Genomic DNA, 20,246 nt, shown 5'->3' on the forward strand with positions numbered 1-20,246 from the left:
GGGACAGTTTTCAACGAGAAGGTGACTTTGCAGCTGGATTTTGCTCCGTGAGTAGACGCTACCAAGAGTTAAGAGACAGAGTTTAGAAGAGGGAGATGTTACGTTCAACTGATACAGCAAGAGAAAGTGCTCCCGAGTTAGAAGGACTTACATTTCAGAAGAGGCGATGTCATGTGCTGAGGGAATCCTGAGAGGAAGGAAGAACAGGGGCAAACGTGCAGAGCCTGGAGAGTACATGGACTGTCGTCAGGGGTGAGGGGGACACTAACAGTCATTATAAATTATTGCTAATGAAATCAGGAGAAGTTGCTATCATTATGCAGGTTTCAAATAAGAGGAAACGGAGACTTATGGAAGCCAAGTGATTCACCCAAAGTCATGTAGCTACTAAATGGCAGAGTCAGGACACAAATTTAGACCTGCCTGATGCCAAAGGTAGTCTTCCCTTCATATAACAGTACAGTGGAGGTGGGCACCTGGAAAAGGAAGGGCCGGCCTTGACAGGCCGTTTATTGCATCAGGTGAGGGGCCTGTCCCAAGTCACAGTGGCACAGAGCCGCATGAACTCCCCATTTATAAAGAAACTCAGAGCTAGTGGAATATTCCCTTTGCAGCCTCATCTCTCTGGCTTGCATGCTCTACCTCTAACTTTATTTGGCAGACTTGAAGCAAGGAGGCGAGGGAGGGTTTTCTGAGGCTATTTGGATGCTGTATTAGGGGATTGTGTCAGAGATGACTAAGTTATGTTGGGATGAAAAATGACCTCCAAACAGCTGTTCTGTAAGACAAAAAAAAAGTATACACAAATCACTAGTGCCATGTGTCCAATGGGGTTGGAGGAGTGATTTCATACAGTTGTTATTCAAGGGCTCAGGTGGAAAGAGGTACCACTATTATCTTCTGATACTGAGTTCTCAACACCGTGTGTTAAGGTTTGCCTCAGCTGGACAAGAGGGTGCTGGAGGGTTGAACGCTGGCAAGTACCTGCTCTGGTCTGGAAATGACAGACGTTATTTCTGCTTACGCATTAAAAAAAATTTTTTTTTTAATTATTCATTTATTTGTTTTTGAGAAAGAGAGCACAAGCGGGGGAGGGGCAGAGAGAGAGGGAGACACAGAATCCGAAGCAGGCTCCAGGCTCTGAGCTGTCCGCGTGGAGCCCGATGCGGGGCTTGAACCCACGAACTGCGAGATCATGACCTGAGCCAAAGTCAGAGGCTAAACCGACTGAGCCACCCAGGCGCCCCATTTCTGCTTAACCTTGCTGTTTATGTCTAGTCAGATGGCTGCACTTAACTCTCAAGGGCAGAAGAATGATAATCCTCCATGTGGATACAAGAACAAGATACTGGAGTGTATGAGTTGTGTTTACCACAGGGGTGTGGACATGCCAACCCATCTGTACCACCTTCAAGACTGAGGGATGATAAAACATCAATTCTAGTTGGCCCAAGAATAATCCCTTTACCTTTTCCTATTTACGGGTCTTGCGTTCTCTAATACAGTGGCCATTAGCCACAAGAAGCTGTTTAAATACTTAAGTTCTACTAGCTACATTTCAAGTTTTCAATAGCTAGCAGTTCCCCTAATGGAAAGTGCAGATATATAGAACATTTCCATTATTACAGAAAATTCTATTGGATATTGCTGTCTAGACTAAGGATCAACCAAAATTTTCTCTAAGAGGGCAAATAGCAAATATTTTGGCTTTTGCAGGACATCCAATCTCTATTGCAACTACTCAACTTTGCTCTTATAGTGTGAAAGCAGCCATAGACAGTATATAAGCAAATAAACATAATTGCATTCTAATAAAACTTTATGTACAAAAACAGGCAGCAGGCAAGATTTGGTCCATGGGCCATTTATTTTCTAACCTTGCCTCAACCGATTGCCTCTAAAGGGAGGGGCAGCTACTTTTACATGACCATCCACTGGGTGTGTTAAAAAACAAAAAACAAAAAACACCCAAAACCCAAACATTAGAACTTCCATTTATATTTACATTAAAAATGGAATCCGTTAATCTTGTATCATTTATCCAAACTGGCATTGGCTCCTTCTTTGTTGGCCTATTTGTTGGATGCTGACATGTCCTGTACATTCGACAGGAGTTTTGTGTTTTTTCTATTTTGAGAGAGAGAGAGCGCGTGCGTTCGCATGAGAGCGAGTGGGGGAGGGGCAGAGAGAGAGAGAGGGAGACAGGAATCCCAAGCAGGCTCCACCATCAGCAGGGAACCCTACACAGGGCTCGATCTCAAGAACTGTGAGATCATGACCTGAGCTGAAATCAAGAGTTGGATGCTTAACCGAGTCACCTAGGTGCCTCTAGACAGGAGTTTTATACCTGGGGGCATATACTGTGCTGCTCACAGACATTTTTCTTAATACATTGTGAAATAATGCAGCCTTCATCGTCTAGTTTTGTAATTTTATGAATGATAGTACCTGATTTTAAATAAACTAAGTGTCACAAAATGAGCAAGTGGTTTATAAATATTTCCGCAGAGGAATCACTGGGGATTAGGCTATTGTTTCTTGTCTCACACTACATCCCATGCGACAGGGTTGGGTGGCTGCAAACTGCATTTCTGCTTTGGCAGTTTGCTCCCCGTTAGATTCTGCCGGCCCGAAAAGGGGCAGGAGGAGGGAGCAAGAACTTGCTCCTTCCTATGTGTCAGCCGATTTTGCTACTGTCACCCCAGTGGGTTCCAGTAGTAATTGGCTCCGATTCCCAGCTTCTTTTCAAACTCTCCAACCACCGTCACCATGCCTCCCAGGTGTGGCCACGCCAGCGTGGCAGGGCCCCCTCCTCAGAGGTCTGTGTCCTACGCCAGGGGCTTGTCCTCCAAGTACCTGAGGAATCAGCCCTGCGCCCCCTCAGAGGTCTGGGTCCTGGGCCTGACAGCATCCCCTGCACTTCTAGTTCTGTTAACCCCACCTTCTTCCCTTTGATCCCTGGACCCAGCTGTGGAAGCTGCTTCCTGAAGTTATTATCTCTGTGACCACAGTGTTTCTTCTTCCCTTTTCCGTCTTTTAATACCTCTTGAGTCAATTCCCTTTTTTAAATTCTCTGCTAAAATAACCATGGTGGTTTATTTATTGCTTGGACCCTAACTTACAGAGATACCATGGATTAAACTTCATCATAGTGCAAACATATACTGTTGAGAAAATGGGGGTGTTGACAACATGCAGTAAAAATGATGACATAGGTGAGTAATAAGCAAAAACAAGGATTATTAAAAAATGGATTTGAGTCCCAAATGTCCATCGACTGATGAATAAGGATGATGTGGTATATATGTATATATAATATATATTTATACATACAATGGAATATTGCTCGGTGATTAAAAAAAAAAAGAATGAAATCTTGCCATTTGTAACAACGTGGATGGAACCAGAGTATATTATGCTGAGCGAAATAAGTCAGAGAAAGACAGATAGATGAATTCACTAATATGTGAAATTTAAGAAACGAAACAGATGAACATAGGGGAAGGGAAGCAAAAATAAGATAAAAACAGAGAGGGAGGCAAACCATAAGAGACTCTTAAATATAGAGAACAAACTGAGGGTTGCTAGTGAGGTGTTAGGTGGGGGGGGGGATGGGCTAAAGGGGTAAGGGGCATTAAGGAGGACACTTGTTTGGATGAGCACAGGGTGTTATATGTAAGTGATGAATCACTAAATTGTATTCCTGAAATCATTACTACACTATATATTAAATAACTTGGATTTAAGTTAAAAAAAAAATAAAAATTGGATTTTCATTCACTACTGTTAATGATGAATCTAACCACAAGTTTATATTGGGCTTTGAGATATGAACTAATGATAATAAGACAAAGCAATTAACACACAATTAAAAATAAAGCAATTGAGGGACACCTGGGTGGCTCAGTTGGTTAAGCGTCCAACTTCGGCTCCAGTCATAATCTCATGGTTTGTGAGTACGAGCCCAGAATCAGTCTCTCTGCTGACAGCTCAGAGCCTGGAGCCTGCTTCAGATTCTGTGTCTCCCTCTCTTTGCCCCTTCCCCTCTCACACTCTGTCTCTGTCTCTTGAAAAATGAATAAACATTAAAAAACATAAAATAAAGCATTCAAAACATGAAGAAAACCCTGTAGCGTTTTCAATAATATTTTATTTGAGCTATTTGGTCTTTTACTAAAATTTACTAAACTTCATTTTAAACATTGAGAAACATCATTTGAGTTTTAAAGAATAGCTTTCTGAATGCAGGTATTTTTCTTCTTGGTTCCATGCTGTACCCTCAGATCCGAGAAGAGCATGTAGCCTGTAGTAGACACTCAATGTATGTGTTAAATTAATGAATAAATATTAATTAATAGTTTAGAAAAAAGAGGTCACAAATTGGGAAACACCTTATTCTTGTAGTTACAGTAAAAATGGCTAATGTTGTATATGGTAAACAATAAACTAATATGCCAGCCAATACTATTAGAAAGCCCAGAGAAAACACTGGTCAGCATCTGAGGAAACAAGTATTAGGATACATGTGGAACGTTTGCTATATGGCTCCCTCAGAGTAAAGATAGCTTTATCGTGTCTCAGTTTACAGTATTTATTAGGTTCACTTTCAGTGTGAAAAAACAAAACTACTTTGTGATCCATAAAAAAGAATACAGTCAATAAGATATTTTGTATAGATTGACTTCTTTAGAACAATTATTTTCTGGAAAACTCGTAAGTGTAGCTGTTTTGACTGGAATTGAAAAAGTAGGATTTTGGGGGTAAAATCCAGAGGAAGAACCACAAATGAAATTCATTCTCTGTAACATTGATGGGCAGAAACATTATAGAAGAAGTTGAAGATCGATATGACCAAAATGCTACGTGATGTCATTGATGTGGTTTTTTCTTTCTTAAATAAGGGTTTTAAACATTGCATCTTCATGGTGTTTATAACGAGAGGGAGGGTGACCATGAAAATAATCACATGGAAGTTTATTTTTGATCCTGTGGAAAATTGCCTGAGAGAGAGGAGGTAAAGTAAAAGATGAATTATACTTTATTCTTTTACAAATGTGCAAGTGTTCCAAATTTGCTGACCTTTCATAGGATAACAAGCAGCTCTCTTTAGTACATTATTTAGAAGGTATTTTTAAAATACACCCTCTTAATCAGCCCTTTCAGCAGAAAGGTGATATTTTAATAGTGAATGAGAAAGTAAATGCTTTTCAAAAGATACTCATGTTATGGGAGAGTATCTTGAAAAATGGCATTTAGAAAGGTTATAATTGTTAATTGATTTTGTTCCTGAAAATGGTCTAAATAGTCTATTCGAATATTTAAAATTGGAACAAAAATTTTCTGACTCGGTGTATAGTATCACACATGTTCAAACAGTTTTTTAAAAATCCTTACTTATGAGAGAGAGAGAGAAAGAGAATATGAATGGGGGAAGGGCAGAGAGAGAAGACAGAGGATCCAAAGCAGCTCTGTGTTGACAGCTGAGAGCTTGATGGTGGGCTCGAACTCACAAATGGGGAGATCATGACCTGAGCTGAAATCAGGTGCTTAACCGACTGAGCCATCCAGGCGCCCCTCAAAGCAATTTTTTGAAAAAGAGAATGCAACACTTTCCAATTACTTTGTAGAAATAAATGATTGAATTCAGTGAGGATAATAATTTGCTAGCTAAATGTTCATACTAATATTTGCCTAATTAGAGGATGAGATTGGAAAACATTTCAGATTTTAGTAAGTGTAAGGAGTTTTTCCATTTGGATCTACATACCTTGCTGAGGTTTGTTTTTTAATAAGTAAAGCAGCTAAATATTGAAAGAAAACTTTGAAAATCAGATATTCCAATTGTTGTATCTTAAAGTGTTAAACTTGGATTTTCATAGATAATGAAGGACTTAATCTCACTAAAAACATTTATGTTATATGTTAGTGGGATTAAACATAGTTTTGTATCATTAAAAATAAAATTTTAGTAAAATATTAAGACACAAATTTATATTAGGCCTTAATAATTGAACATGTTGTAACTTCTAGGGGAAACCCTGAGATATTAGAATAAGAACATAAACTTAAGCTGAGGGGAAAATATGGAAAAATATATACATAATCAACTTGAAGACTAGGAGAGCAGGAGGATTACAAGGAGGAATAAATAGAAAGTAAATAGTAAGTAGAGTTAAACTCCAATTTGTCAATGATTATATTAAATGTAAATAGATGAAATACTCTTATGTTGACTGTATAAAAAAAAAGAAATATATTACTTTATAAGAGATAGACTTAAGATATAAGGATAAAGGAAGAATGGCACAAAAGTGGAACAATTAGAAATTTTATGCAAATTTTGTATGCACAGTATTATATGTCTTCGATTTCTATATATCTCTATATCATCTATTTACTTATCTACCTGCCAAAGACAAATCCTTAAACACAGGAAATTTTAACACATTTCTCTCAGTAACTGAGAGCGGACAGTCATTAATTAATAGAGATATAGAATATTTGAATAATATATATAACAAATATGACCACACACATACACACATATGTACACACACATGTTCCTATACCTTCAAATGACAGGATATACATTTTATTCAAGTGCATATGGATCACTCACAGGGTTATAAATCAGATCTCAACAAATTTCAAAGTATTTCTAACATTTACTTTCTATAGTTGGTTTATACTAGAAATCACTGAAAGATAACTAGAAAAATCTCCATGTGTTAAACACTTCTAAATTATCTGTGTATCAAAGAGGAAATCACAATGAAAACTAGAAAATATCTTAAACTGAATAACAAAAATGACAAATTAGAACTAGTGGAATATAGCTAAATGTAGAGAATGTATTGTCTTAAATGCCTATATTAGAAAAGAGCAATGGCTAAAATTTGGAATATTCTTTCAAGAAGTCAGCAAAATAATAGAAAATTAAATTAAAAGTTACTGAGTGGAGAAAATAACAAAGGTAAATTCATAAATGTCATAAATAAATGACATATAAAAAGGAGTATACCATGGAAAAGAACCACAAGGCCAAACCTTTTTTTTTTTTTGAGACTAATAAAATTTATAAGTAACTGCAAAAAGACAGAAGGTCAGTAGTAGGAAAGAAAATGGTGCATCACTATACAATTTAATGCCGTGAACTTGAAAATTGTGATGCAGTGGAGAAGTTTATTTAAAAAAAAAAAAAAAACTACTAAAACTGACACTAGAGGAAATAGAAAGCTCAGCACAGTCCTTTCTTTATAAAACATGGAAGACCTAAATAAATAAAAGAATATATTGTTTTCAGGAATTAGAGGAACATATCAGTCTCTCTACAGTTGATCTGTAGATTCAAGATTATATTTGTTAAAATCCAGCATATTTTTCTTATTTAATGTGTGCCTTTGTGGAAGTCAAGAACTTGATTCTAAAATATTTATGGAAATGCAAAGGATCAAGAAAAGCAGGGACAATCAGGTAGATATGGACTTTACTAAATACGATGACTTATTATATAGAGGAATAATAATCAAGATGATGTAGTATTGGCACACAGATATATAAATATGCCAATGGATTAGAATAGAGTCCTGAATGAAACCCATGAGTAAATGTGGACATAATTTGTTGCACCATTTTTACTCAGAGTCTGTGTGGAAAGGACAATTTGTTTTAAATAAATGGTGCTGTGTCAATTGTGTATCCACACAAAAAACAGAAAACTTCTACCTCATACCACCACTGAAATCAATCCAGGCATATAGTAGGTATAAATGGTAAAATAATAAAGTAACTTAGGAAAATGACTTCATGATCTGGGAGTAGGCAAAGACATTTAAAGAGGATACGAAAAAACATTTACTATATAAAGTAAATGGTTACTAAATCTGTCCATAACAATATGAAGAATTTCTGTGAATAAAAAAAAAAAAATCTCTGTTTATAGACTGAAAAAAACACAAGCCACAATCTGGGAGGAGATTTTTGGAACATATGACCAAAAAGGGCTTGTATGATAAATTCCTTCAAACCAATAAGAAAATACAGCTCACTGGCAAAATGGACAGGAAACATGTAGCAGCCTTCACAAAGGATACTCAAATGGACGATAAAGATATGGAAAGGGACTGAAACTAAATAATTAGGAAAACGTAATGTTAAAATATTTTAAATTTTATCATTTAAAAATCACCATTGCTGAGAAAGACTAAATTTATAGACTAACACTAACAAGAATTAGAATATAGAGGAGCTAGAATTCTTATAAAAGTAGGAGTAGAGGCTAGTCAACTACTCAACTACTTTGGAAACTGTTTATTAATATTTACTTGCATAGAGCTACCCAATTACTTAGTAATTTCACTCCTAGGAATATATTCAACAAAAATGCATACATATACTCATTATATTACATATATACATATGAATACATATATATTTTGCTGTATGTGACATGGATTAATCACACACAGACTTAAGGTCTAGCAAAGGAGCTAGGCTTAAAAAATATGTATTATGTGTTCAAAAACATTTAAGACTAATCTATGGCATTAAATGTCAGAATATTTGTTGCCGGTGATAAGCAGTGAAGATACAGGCTTCAAAAGGACACCAGCAGGGCTTCTAGGGGGCAGATATTATTCTATTTGTTGACCAGGGTGGTAGTTATAAGGATATGTCCAGCTTTTGATAATTAATAAAACTTTATACTTATGACTTGAGCATTCTTCTCTATGTATATTACTCTTTAAAATGTTTATTTCAATAGAAAAGAGGAGTATTAGACATTATGGTGAACATATGAATTATTTTCTATACTCATCCTCTCCAAACAGTCCTCTCTAGTCCAGTGTGTATTTGGTTCTTGGAAAAATACTCTGTATCAGTGGTGGTGATGGAGGAGGTGGAGGAGGAGGATCTCTGTGGCTTGATGGAGCCATCAGTTCTGGAGGTAGATGTACGGGGAGACACCTGGAGCATTTGCAGAAGGCAGTAGAGTTTTACTTGTGGGGCTGGTCTTTGAGAAGCTGCACAGGGTTTAGGTTGTTGCCTAAAGACATGATACTAGATCCTAGGGCTTTCTGGTTACATGAGTGGTATGCTAGAGCCAGCTCATACTAGGTGACAGGCTAATAGTTACGTGTTCACAGATTGATTTTATTTTTATTGCATACATTTTAGGTTTTTCCAGCTTTAAGATATATAACACTATATAAGTTTAAGGTTTACAATGTGAAGATTTGATATGTGTATATTTTGCAGAATTATTGCCATAGTAAGGTTAATTAAGACATCCATCACTTCACATAGTGACTGTTTTTGTTTGGTAAAAACTTTTAAGTTTTACTTTCTTATAAACATTCAAGTATACAACACGTATTGATTTTTGTATTTTGACTTTATATCTTTCAACTTTACTGAATTAGTTTATTAGTGATAGCAGTTTTTTGGTGGAGTTTTTGGGGGTTTTCTATCCATGAGATCATGTCATTTGCAAACACAGCTTTTCTTTCTTTTTTGACCTGGATACCTTTTATTTATTTTCCTTGACTGATGGCTCTGGTGAGGACTTCTAATACTATGTCAAATAGAAGTGGTGACAGCAGGCGTCCTTGTCTTGTTCTGATCTTAGAAGAAAAGCTTTCAACCTTTCATTTTATTGTTGAGTATGATGTTAACTGTGGGCTTATCATATATGGACTTTATTATGTTGAGGTATGTTTTTCTATATCCAATTTGTTGTGATTTTTTTTTAAATTTGTACCTCTTCCTTCACCTGTTTCACCCTCTTACCACCCTCTCTCCTCTGGCAATCACCAGTTTGTTCTCTGTATTTATGAGTCTGTTTCTGTTTGTTGTTGTTTATTTGTTTTGTTTTTTAGATTTTACATAAAAGTGAAATCATCTGGTATTTTTCATCCTTAATCATGAAAGGATATTGAATTAAAAAAAATGTTTTTTCTGCATCTAGTGAGATGATCATATGATTTTCATCTTTCATTCTATTAGTGTGATGTATCCATGTATTGATTTGCATATGTTGAGCCATCCTTGTATCCCTAGGATGAATCCCACTTGTTTATGTTGTATATTCCTTTTAATGTGCTGTTGAATTCATTACTTGAGAATTACTGAATTGTCAAGTAATTTCTTGAGAATTATTACATCTATATTCATCAGTGATATTGGCTTGTAGTTTTCTTTCCTCATAGTGTTCTCATCTGGATTTGGCATCAGGGTAATGCTGACCTTGTTAAATAAGTTTGAGAATATTCCCTCCTATTCAATTTTTTAAGAAGAGTTTGAGAAGAATTGGCATTATTCTTGAAATATTTTATAGAATTCACCAGTGAAGTCATCTGGTCCTGGGATTTTCTTTGTTGGTAGTTTTTTGATTACTGGTGAAATCTGCTTACTCCTTATTGGTATGTTCAGATTTTCTATTTTTACCTCTTCATGATTCAGTTCTGGTGAATTGTATGTTGGTATGATTTTACCCATTTCTTCTAGGTTGTCCCATTTGTTGGTATAAATTGTTCACAGTATTCTCTTATGAATCTTTTGCATTTCTGTAGTATCTTTTGTAATGTCTCCTCTCTTGGATTTATTTATTTGAGTCCTCTTCATTTTTTTCTTTGTTAGTCTTAGCTAAATATTTGTCATTTGTCAATTTTATTCATCTTTTAAGGTGAGCAACTCTTTTGTTATTATTTTCTACTGTTTTCCTACTTTCTCTTATTTTTTCTCTTATTTTTGTTGTAATCTTTATTATATCCTTCCTTCTCCTAACTGGGTCTGCATTTAAGTGGAGCTGCTGGGTAGTCTTTCTGGTTGAGCAGGGCTGAGGTCTACGTTCCTTGGCAGGGTGGTGACATTGGTTGAATTCCTTGAAACGATGGGGCTGCAGGCCCCAAATTGCTTTGCAATTTCTCCTGTTTGGTGAGGTCTTAGGCTGTCCTCCTCAATTTGCTGGTGCAATGGGTGGACTCTGTGTTTAGGTGGAATATAGGCTAGGTTTCATGGTTGGAAAGGGCCTCAGGCTTTGATCTGCAATCAGGTGGGGCTGTAGTCTAGGCTTTGCAATCAGGTAGACTGTGGGGTTAGCTGTACTCTGCTGTTGGGTGATGTCATTGGATGTGGCTTTCTGGCTGGGTCCTCTAGCTGTACCTCGTAATTGGGTGGGGCTAGAGACTGGGCTCCCTTGTCACATGCGGCAGCAGTTCAATCTGTGATTGAACTATGGATGTCATGGCTGGGCTCTCTGCCCAGACAAGGCCACAGGTTGTGTTCTTTGATTGGCAGGGCTGTATGTTAGGCTTCACTGACAGTTGGGATTGTAGGCTGTATTCTTCAGATGGGTGACACTGAGGCTACACTGTTTAGGCTGCTTGTTTATTTGGGGACAGAGGCTATGCTCAATAATTATGTAGGACTGATGGCTTGGATCTCTGCCAGGGTGGTCCTAAGGATGTGTTCTATAGCTACAGGTCAGTTGTGGCCATGTTTCCCATAGGGGTGGAACTGGAGACTTGGGTCAGCAGTCGAGTGGGATTGGGAATTTGCTCCGCTGCTTGGGAAGAATGTAGGATGTGCTTCATGGCTGTTGGGCATTTATGGTCATGCTACCTGGGGGTGTGGGATTGAAGACCATGCTCTATAGTTGGAAAGGATTACGAATTTTCTCCTCTGTCCAGACAGGGCTGTAGAATGGACTTGACAACTAGTATGGTCCTTTGGCTGAGGATCCAAACCAGGCAGAACTGCCAACTGAGCTCCCTAGCCAGATGGGACCCCTGGCTTGGCTTTGCCAAGCTCTTGGTCAGAGCCAGTGGCAGGGATTTTTGCTCCAGCGCTACTGTAAGTAGGGATGTGGTCTGTCAAGATCTGAGTCCCAGTGAGGACTCAGTGAGGGAGCCTCACCGCCCCCTCCTCTGTCTCTATCTGATCCCAAGTGCTTGAGCTCCTCATATGCCCCCATTGATCCTTGTGAGGTGAGACCTGAGTGAGCTTTTTGTGAAGTGTCCTGCAACACTGAAGTTGTATGTCCCCCCTTGAATTTGCTTTTTCCCACTGGAGAAACTATAGGCCCAGGAGGCCCAATCCTTGTGGCACTGTGCTGGTCTGGGGGAGGGAAAGAGGCCATTCAGTCAAGTGGTAGTTTCTCCCCTTTTTCCCTCTAATGTGGTACTTCTCAGTTTCTGTTGTCCAGGGCAGGTACTTTAGTCTCACTCATGGATTCTGGAATTTTCATAGTAGGGTCTTGCATTTCCTCCACCCTTGTGGAGATTGACAGGAAACACCAAAAACTCTGAGGAGTCTTTCAGTGAGAAGAGAGTTTAGCTTCATATTAGCACAGTGCTCACATTTTGAGCACTGACCCTTTTTTCTCTCTGTAAATATTGATTTTACAGTTTGGAAAATGCTTTAGGGATTGATTAACCAGGCTCATTTGAATGCTGGATCTTTTATAACCAGGTCCCAAGGCTTCAAATATAGTCTACTCTTCACTTTGATCTTCTAAGAGGCATCTTTTTGTGTAAGTGCTCAAACTCTTGTTTTCTTACATAGAAGTAAATATGTAATTATGGGTGGCAAGTAAATCAGTCCAGTGAGTGGATTCATTGGAATGACTTAGATTCTCCTTGGGTATTCTGTTGACAACATCATATATTTGGCTTGTTCTAGGGGTTCCAATGCTTTGGCTGAATCTTCTGGCTGTAAACCAGTTCTCTTCCAGTATATTTTAGACTTGTGATAAGGAGTGGAACATCTCTATGAAGGAGCAATTTCTTGGTTTCCAATAACATCACCCTGTGACTTTCATCAACGTGGAGACATTTCAACATTTTCTCAAGGGTCATGTGGGGAAATATTATGGAAGTTATGTTCACTGATTATTTTGTGACATACCTGGAAATGTCTTTCAATCTTTACCTTCTATAAATATTTAGCAAGTACTGGAGTATCTTGAGGGCGTTTTTCTTAACATGTATTACTCTCATGTAATGTGAATCCTCAAGATGAGAATAGATCATAAACAAGTGATCTGATCCTAACCCAGACAATATCCTCAACTCTGATCTCCATTTGAATCATTCATGTGACAGAGGACTGAGGAAGACAGTCTATTTAATAAAGTATCTAATTGTTAGAAAGTTTTCATTTATATTGATTCATCATTCATCTCCCTGTAACTTCCACCCAGTAGTTTTATGGCTGGCATCTGGGGCTGCCTAAGAAGACATTTCATTCCTCTTTTCCTTGGGAGTTATGTAGGATTTGCAAAGGCCACTCTCCAATTCTCTTTAGTGTCTTCTCTTTTTCAGCCCAATGACCTCAAATGTCCTTTGTATTTTGTCCAGTGACTTCTTGCCAAACTATAGAGCTTGTCTGCATGAATTTTTTGTTTGTGATCATTAGTCTTGATTTGCCTCTCAGGACAAAATTAAGTATATCTGGGAAGATGCAGTTGGGGCACTATAGAAAGATCTTCTTTATTGAGACACTGAAAGTCTTCTGTAAGGTTATATTGAACCACTGGGCTCACAGCTAAGATCTCTAGTATTTCATTTTGTACCATAGCTGCTCATTGAGACACATCTTCTCCATCCTATCCTTAGGATGGTATTCATTTCTTTCTGCTAAGATTTGGTGCACCATCCTTGTCCATTGCTCTGCTTTGAGAATTTGCTCCTTTCATCCAACTTAGTGGGTTTTTTTTTTGTTTTATTTTGTTTCATGTATAAAATAGATCACTATAGAATACCAATTTATTTATTTTTATTTTTTTTTTAATTTTTTTTTCAACGTTTATTTATTTTTGGGACAGAGAGAGACAGAGCATGAACGGGGCAGGGGCAGAGAGAGAGAGAGAGACACAGAATCGGAAACAGGCTCCAGGCTCTGAGCCATCAGCGCAGAGCCCGATGTGGGGCTCGAACTCACGGACCGCGAGATCGTGACCTGGCTGAAGTCGGCCGCTTAACCGACTGCGCCACCCAGGCGCCCCTAGAATACCAATTTAGAAGATATTAATATCTTCTAAAAATTATTCATGTTTATTTTGAGAGAGAGAGAGAGAGCAAGCGAGCGCGCACGTGTGAGTGGGGCAGAGGGAGGGAGCGAGGGAGAGAGAGAATCCCAAGCATGCTCTGCACTGACAGCAGGGCTTGGTCTCATGAACCGTGAGATCATGACCTGAACTGAAATCGAGAGTTTGATGCTTAACCGACTCAGTCACCCAGGCACCCCATGATATTAATATCTTTGATTGATCAAATGATTAATGAAAACATTAAATCTGAAATTTTATAATGGTATTTTTTTCTTTTACACTAATTGATAGTATGACAATATGGTCACATAAAGCTTTTCAGTGTGTCAATGGTTTTTTTAATGTGTCAGTGGTTTTTATTCTGTTTTATGAGATTCTATAGGAATTGTGTTAATAATTCTAATGGTGTATGTATCTTGGACTGTTAATAACTATTCAATATAATACCTCAAAGTGCTAATCACTCATTAGGCTTTAGAAGTTAAATATTGAACTTCTAAAAACTAAATGAGAATGAGTATGTCTAATATTTATTAACAAGGATGTCAAGAAGCATAATTGTTTGGAATCCAACTTTTTAAAATAAAGGCATGCTGAGTGAAATTTATAGTGTCCGTACCAGGCTGTTAATCTTTTTTGGTAAAATGTAAATTTGAAAACCATCTTGATGGCCTTCATGATAAGTTTTTCATTTATAATTCCTTAAGTTTATCAAATAATTTAGGTGGAAAGGGCTTGGTGAAAGACTGAATGATAATTATGCTTATAGTTTGGATCAGATGGATGGTAAGCAAAATAGCATGTTATTATGGCTTTCACTTTTATTGTCTTCAAAATAGAAAAGTTTTTCGCATATGAGGCACAAGAAGAGGACTGACAGCAAACTGTTTAATATACCTTAGCTCATTTTTTAGATTTTTAATGTTTATTTTTTAGACAGCATGAGCAGGGGAGGGGCAGAGAGGAGAACAGAAGATTTGAAATGGACTCTGAGCTGACAGCAGTGAGCCTGATGGGGGGCTTGAACTCATAAATCATGAGATCCTGACCTGAGCCGAAGTTGGAGTCTCAACCATCCACTTCGTCCACCTAGGTGCCCCAACTCTAGCTCATGTTTTAAAACATAAGATCTTCTCAAGTTTTAGGATGGAGGTTAAGTTGTTGTATACTAGTAATAAGTGAATCAGATCACGTTGCTTCCCTGCTTAAATCCTCCAATGACTTCTCATAAACAAGAAATAGAAGATTGACTTGGAAGGAGCTGATAGGATCTGCCCTTGCTTTCTTCTCTGACTTTGTTGTCTCCCCTCTGCCACAACCACACTGCTTTCTTTCCTTCAAACACAGTGGGTCCATTTGCCCAAAGACTTTGCACCAGCTGCCATTAATGATCTCCCTGTAGACTCTAGAGTCTAGAGTTTTCAGTGACCTTTTTCTTCTCATGTTTCAGGTGTTGGCTCAAAAACCACCTCCTCAGAGAAGCACTTCCTGACTACTTTATCAAAATAACTCTTCTTTCCTCCTCAGTTGCTCTTTATCATACTACTTATTTTCCTCAAGTCTCTTAGCATTACTGGTAGCCATCTTGTTTTATTTATTTATTAACCAAAGACTACAAAATTCCATGTGGGTGGGGAGCTTGCCTTAGTGATTGCCATAGTCCTTATGCCTGGCACATAATAGGCAAACAACAGATCTTTGTTAAATACATTTGTCAATTCTCAGTTATGTGGAATTAGTGTCTACTCCTTGCTGTTTTTCTGGTTCCTTTTAGTTAGAGCAACAATAAAATGGAGAAAAGTCAGAAATAAAACAAATGTGGGCATAATCATAATCAATAAGTTTACAGAAACAAATCCTGACTCTCAGATGATGATCTTTTCGCCTATTTTAAGAGAAACTAGATCCATTAGACAGGAGTTTCCTCAATATTCCATCTCTGGGCTTGCAAATTAATACCTGCAACTTTCCTCTAAAAGTTCAAAAAAGTGCTGCTAATTCTCTTTGAGGGTAATTCTACCACATGAGTTCCAACTTTTTCTGGGATCTTGGCCCATTGAACATCCCTCCTGTCTCTTGTTTCTGCAACCACATCCTCTCTATTTGCTCTTTTTCACCAACATGTCAACATACTCAAGACACCTCCATCTTTTAGAACGCATTCTTTTAAATTTCTCTTCCATTTCCCCTATCTTTTTACATCCCATCTGTTGCCACACTATTTGGAATTGTTGTCTACACTTCTTTCTCTGCTTCATCTATTCACTTTCCTACCTACTGCCGTCTAGTTTCTGACCAAGGCCACCAAGAGCCTCCTTGTTGCTAAGTCCATTGATGCTTCTCAATCTTTATCTTTCTTGATCTCTTGACAGCATTATCTATATCTTTAATCTGGAAATATTTTCTTATATTCATCTCCATAAAATTACAGTCTCATAGTTTTCCTCTGATGTCTATGGCTACCCTGGGTCCTTTATTGCATCTAACTCTAAAATGTTGATATGTCATGGAGAATCTGTTCTGCACTGTAATCTTTGCTTATTCTGTGTACACTCCCCAGATGATCTGATTCACTCTCAAAATTTTACTTCCAACTAAATATTGCTGATTCCCAAATCCAAACTTATATCTTACATTCTGATATCTTCTATCAATTTATATTCCTGTTGACCTCCTTGACCTATCTGTTTAGATTTTTCATAAGCAGCTCAACATGTAAAACAATGGATTGGTCATCTTCCTTAGCAAACCAGAATTGGTTTTTATGTTTTCTTAGTGAGTGGGACCACTTAACCATCCAAACTCAAGTCTGCAAGTTATTGATGATTTCTTTTTTTTTTTTTTTTCAGTTTATTTATTGTGAGAAAAAGAGCCTGTGTACGTGTGTGAGCAGAGGAGTGCAGGGAGAGAAGGAGAAGAAGGATCCCATGCAGGCTCTGTGCTGTTAATGTCGAGTCCAAAGTGGGGCTTGATCTCAGGAACTTAGCTGAAATCCAGGGCTTAACTCACTGAGCCACCCAGGTGCCCCGGGAAGCCACCTTTGATTTCTTACCTTCTGCCCTCAACGTCTTCTCATTCTCCCTGTCCTGTTGAGTCTAACTTCCCAACTTCTCAGAAGCCCATCTACCATCTTTATTTCCATTCCTGCCATCCCAAGTGAAGCCGTTATATTCTCTGGAATGGGATTGCTGAAACATCAGTTTACCACTCTTCCTATTTCTAGTCTAAAGCCTCCAATATATTCTGCTTATTGATTTCAGGGTAATCTTTCTAAAACATTTTACTTTTAAAAGGCTGTTGGAGCACCTGCATGGCTCAGTCAGTTAAACGTCCAACTCTTGATCTCAGCTCTGGTCTTGATCTCAGCTTCGGTCTTGATCTCAGCTCCGGTCTTGATCTCAGCTCCAGTCTTGATCTGAGGGTCCTGAGTCCCCACCCTGCATTAGGCTCTGCTCTAGGTGTGGAGTATACTCCTTTTAATGGTTTCATTTGGTCTCAGCATGTTTATGAATTCCTGAATGATCTTACTCTTCACTATCTTCTCTCTTGTAATTCTATCTTATATTTTATATTCCAGCCAGTCAAAGTTTCTTCTGGCTTCTGGAACGTACTGTGCACTACCTCTCCTTTTTCCCGTACACCTTTTCTTAGGGCAGCAACATCTCCTGGGCTTAGCTTAGCATTTCTACTGGGAATTGGTATATATTCTATAATGTAGGTTGCAAGCAAGAGAAACGGACATTGGCTTATATACTAATAAGGAATTGTTTGGAAGGGCACAGAAACAAATGAACAGCTAAAAACTCAGGACCTTGGAGGGACAGGAATGAAGGCAACTCCAGGAATTTAAGTGATAGGGGCCAGTGTATTGTCTCTTGAAGATTCTACCAATGAAAAAATTCCAGCTATTTTTGATCTGTGACACTCTACTCAGGGTTAATATTTCTGGGAGAAAATATCTGATGGTTGGTCTAGCTTGGGTCACAGATCCACTCCATAAGCAGAGGGCTGCCTTCAGAAATTAATGGGAGACTCCCTTAACCACAGGGAAACAGAGTTCTCCAAAAGGAAATTAGGTGCTAGCACTCAAAACGAGGGGAAAGAATGCTGGGCAGGCAAAAACAGCAGATGACCACTGTAGCAGTGATTCCTCATCCCTCAGATTTTAAGTTGGTGTCCTTTCCCCCCCACTCTCAACATTGCCACCCGTTTTTCCCTTTTTTTAAGTTCTCTGTGGGCTTCTCACTTGTTCGTTCTCCTAGTGGGTGATTGGTTTTGTTAACACAGTGACTGACGCTTAGCAGGTAATCTGTAATCATTCATTTAATATAGGATGGAAAGAGTAGACAGATTTAAGTAGATGTATGCAACATGCTCTGATGTGGCCTTTGTGGCTAGTTGGTTTGTGTTAGATAATTTTAAAACATGAAATTGGAAGTTTTGAAGAGACCATCAATGCCAAGTACATACAAATCCATATGAACATAATATTGTGTAGAATCTAACTTCTTGAGGGTAGAGGAAGCATTCCTTTTTATAGCTCATGGAATGCTTAGTACAAAATTTGCACTAAGAATTCTCTGAATAGGCATTTATTGAATTAAGTCTTTTCATGAACATTTCTTTTGTATCTGTTGTAGTAACATGTTAATCTTGAGTATACCCTAATGTTTTTCTTCTTTTTTGCCCCTCTTTGTGTGTATGTGCTGCTTCAGTTTTTAATACCACTAATGGCTTTGAAATGGGACATTGACTCAGAATTAGTGACAATCAAGTGTTAATGGTCCTTGCCTCTGTGGCCTATCAGCAACTCATCTTAGGTGATCATTAGTTCCCAGAAAATAAGCTGGATCAGGCTTTTCCAAGATGTGGCCATTTAGAAAAGATTCCTAATTGTCATTGGAACCTCTCACTCATCTTTCATTGCTTTTTCTATTTTTACATCGTCTTGGCTTGTGCTTTTGACTGAGGGGGAGAGATCTGTGCCAGTTACAGTGGGTAGTTAATGAAGGGAATAAAACAAAAGGAAGAGAAATAGAATAAAATATTCAAACTGAATTCACATACACCATAATAAAATCATGGGCCCTAATTGCCATAAACGACCTTAGAGATTATCTAATTAAACCCCCTCATTTCTCGTTTTATAAATGAGGAAATTGAGACCCAGGGAGGCTGAGTGACTTTCCCAAGGTCTGTAAAAGAAAAAACAAGCTGAATGCTAATGACCATTCACTTCTCTAAGCATTTCTGAAGACTTTGTTATTGTGCCCCAACCACAGACTCATCTTGTTGACTAAGTTTGTGAGAAAGCGTGGCAGTGAGTGAAAGCAGTCAAAATTTCCGTACAAAAATCATCGGTACATTTTAAACTTGTTGTTCTGTGATGATCTGGAGATTGTTGTCTTCAACAGACAGTGGTAAATAAAGAAAAAACCAGCAGAACGGACCAAAAATGGGAAATGACATCACTGGGATCAGCCAATATGCATTTTCTCCTGGAAAGTATTCTGTGAACCTAATTATGATGCATCCAACCAGGGCTTAGCAGAGAATCAGTTATAGAGATGCTAAATTCCTTCTTGGAGAGGCAAGTAATCCTTAATCTGTTTGCCTTGCATCGATTTTGTAAGGTACTGTTTCTAGATCTGTTTGTTCTCAGTTTCTGCTTCAGGAATGATCCTTCCTCTTCCCCTGCTCTGTTCTGTATCAGAGAGGGTGGACCACTTCTGGGCTGCATTTTCCAACGTCCCTTGTTAACTGGACTGGGTCTCCGCGCCCTGGCTCCTAGCAATTTGTGAACATCAACTGTTCAATGTTCAGAATCCTGCAAATTGGTTAACACTAGTTAACATGATCATTAACCATGAAGTTATCAAATCTTACAGTTAAATAAGTTTAAGAGCAAAGGTAATGCATATCCGCCAAACTTATTATTTCAAATGATTTTATTACTTTTTGACTGTTCCTTTTCTTGAAGTTCTCTGGGAGACACAATAATGCTAGCAGTTGTGCCTCTTTTCCCAACTTTGCATTCAGTGACTGCACAAGTGACCCAAGATTGGCCAGGTGAGAGTATTTACACCATGGACAGCAGCAAATGGCACAAACCAGGGTATTTTTTTGAGAGTCTGCAGTTAACTTGCTGTTTTTTTCAGCTGCATTTGGTTAATGGGAGGCACCCACGAGATTTTAA

Source organism: Leopardus geoffroyi, chromosome D4, assembly GCF_018350155.1.
Source record: "Leopardus geoffroyi isolate Oge1 chromosome D4, O.geoffroyi_Oge1_pat1.0, whole genome shotgun sequence".
Classification (NCBI taxonomy): Eukaryota; Metazoa; Chordata; class Mammalia; order Carnivora; family Felidae; genus Leopardus; species Leopardus geoffroyi.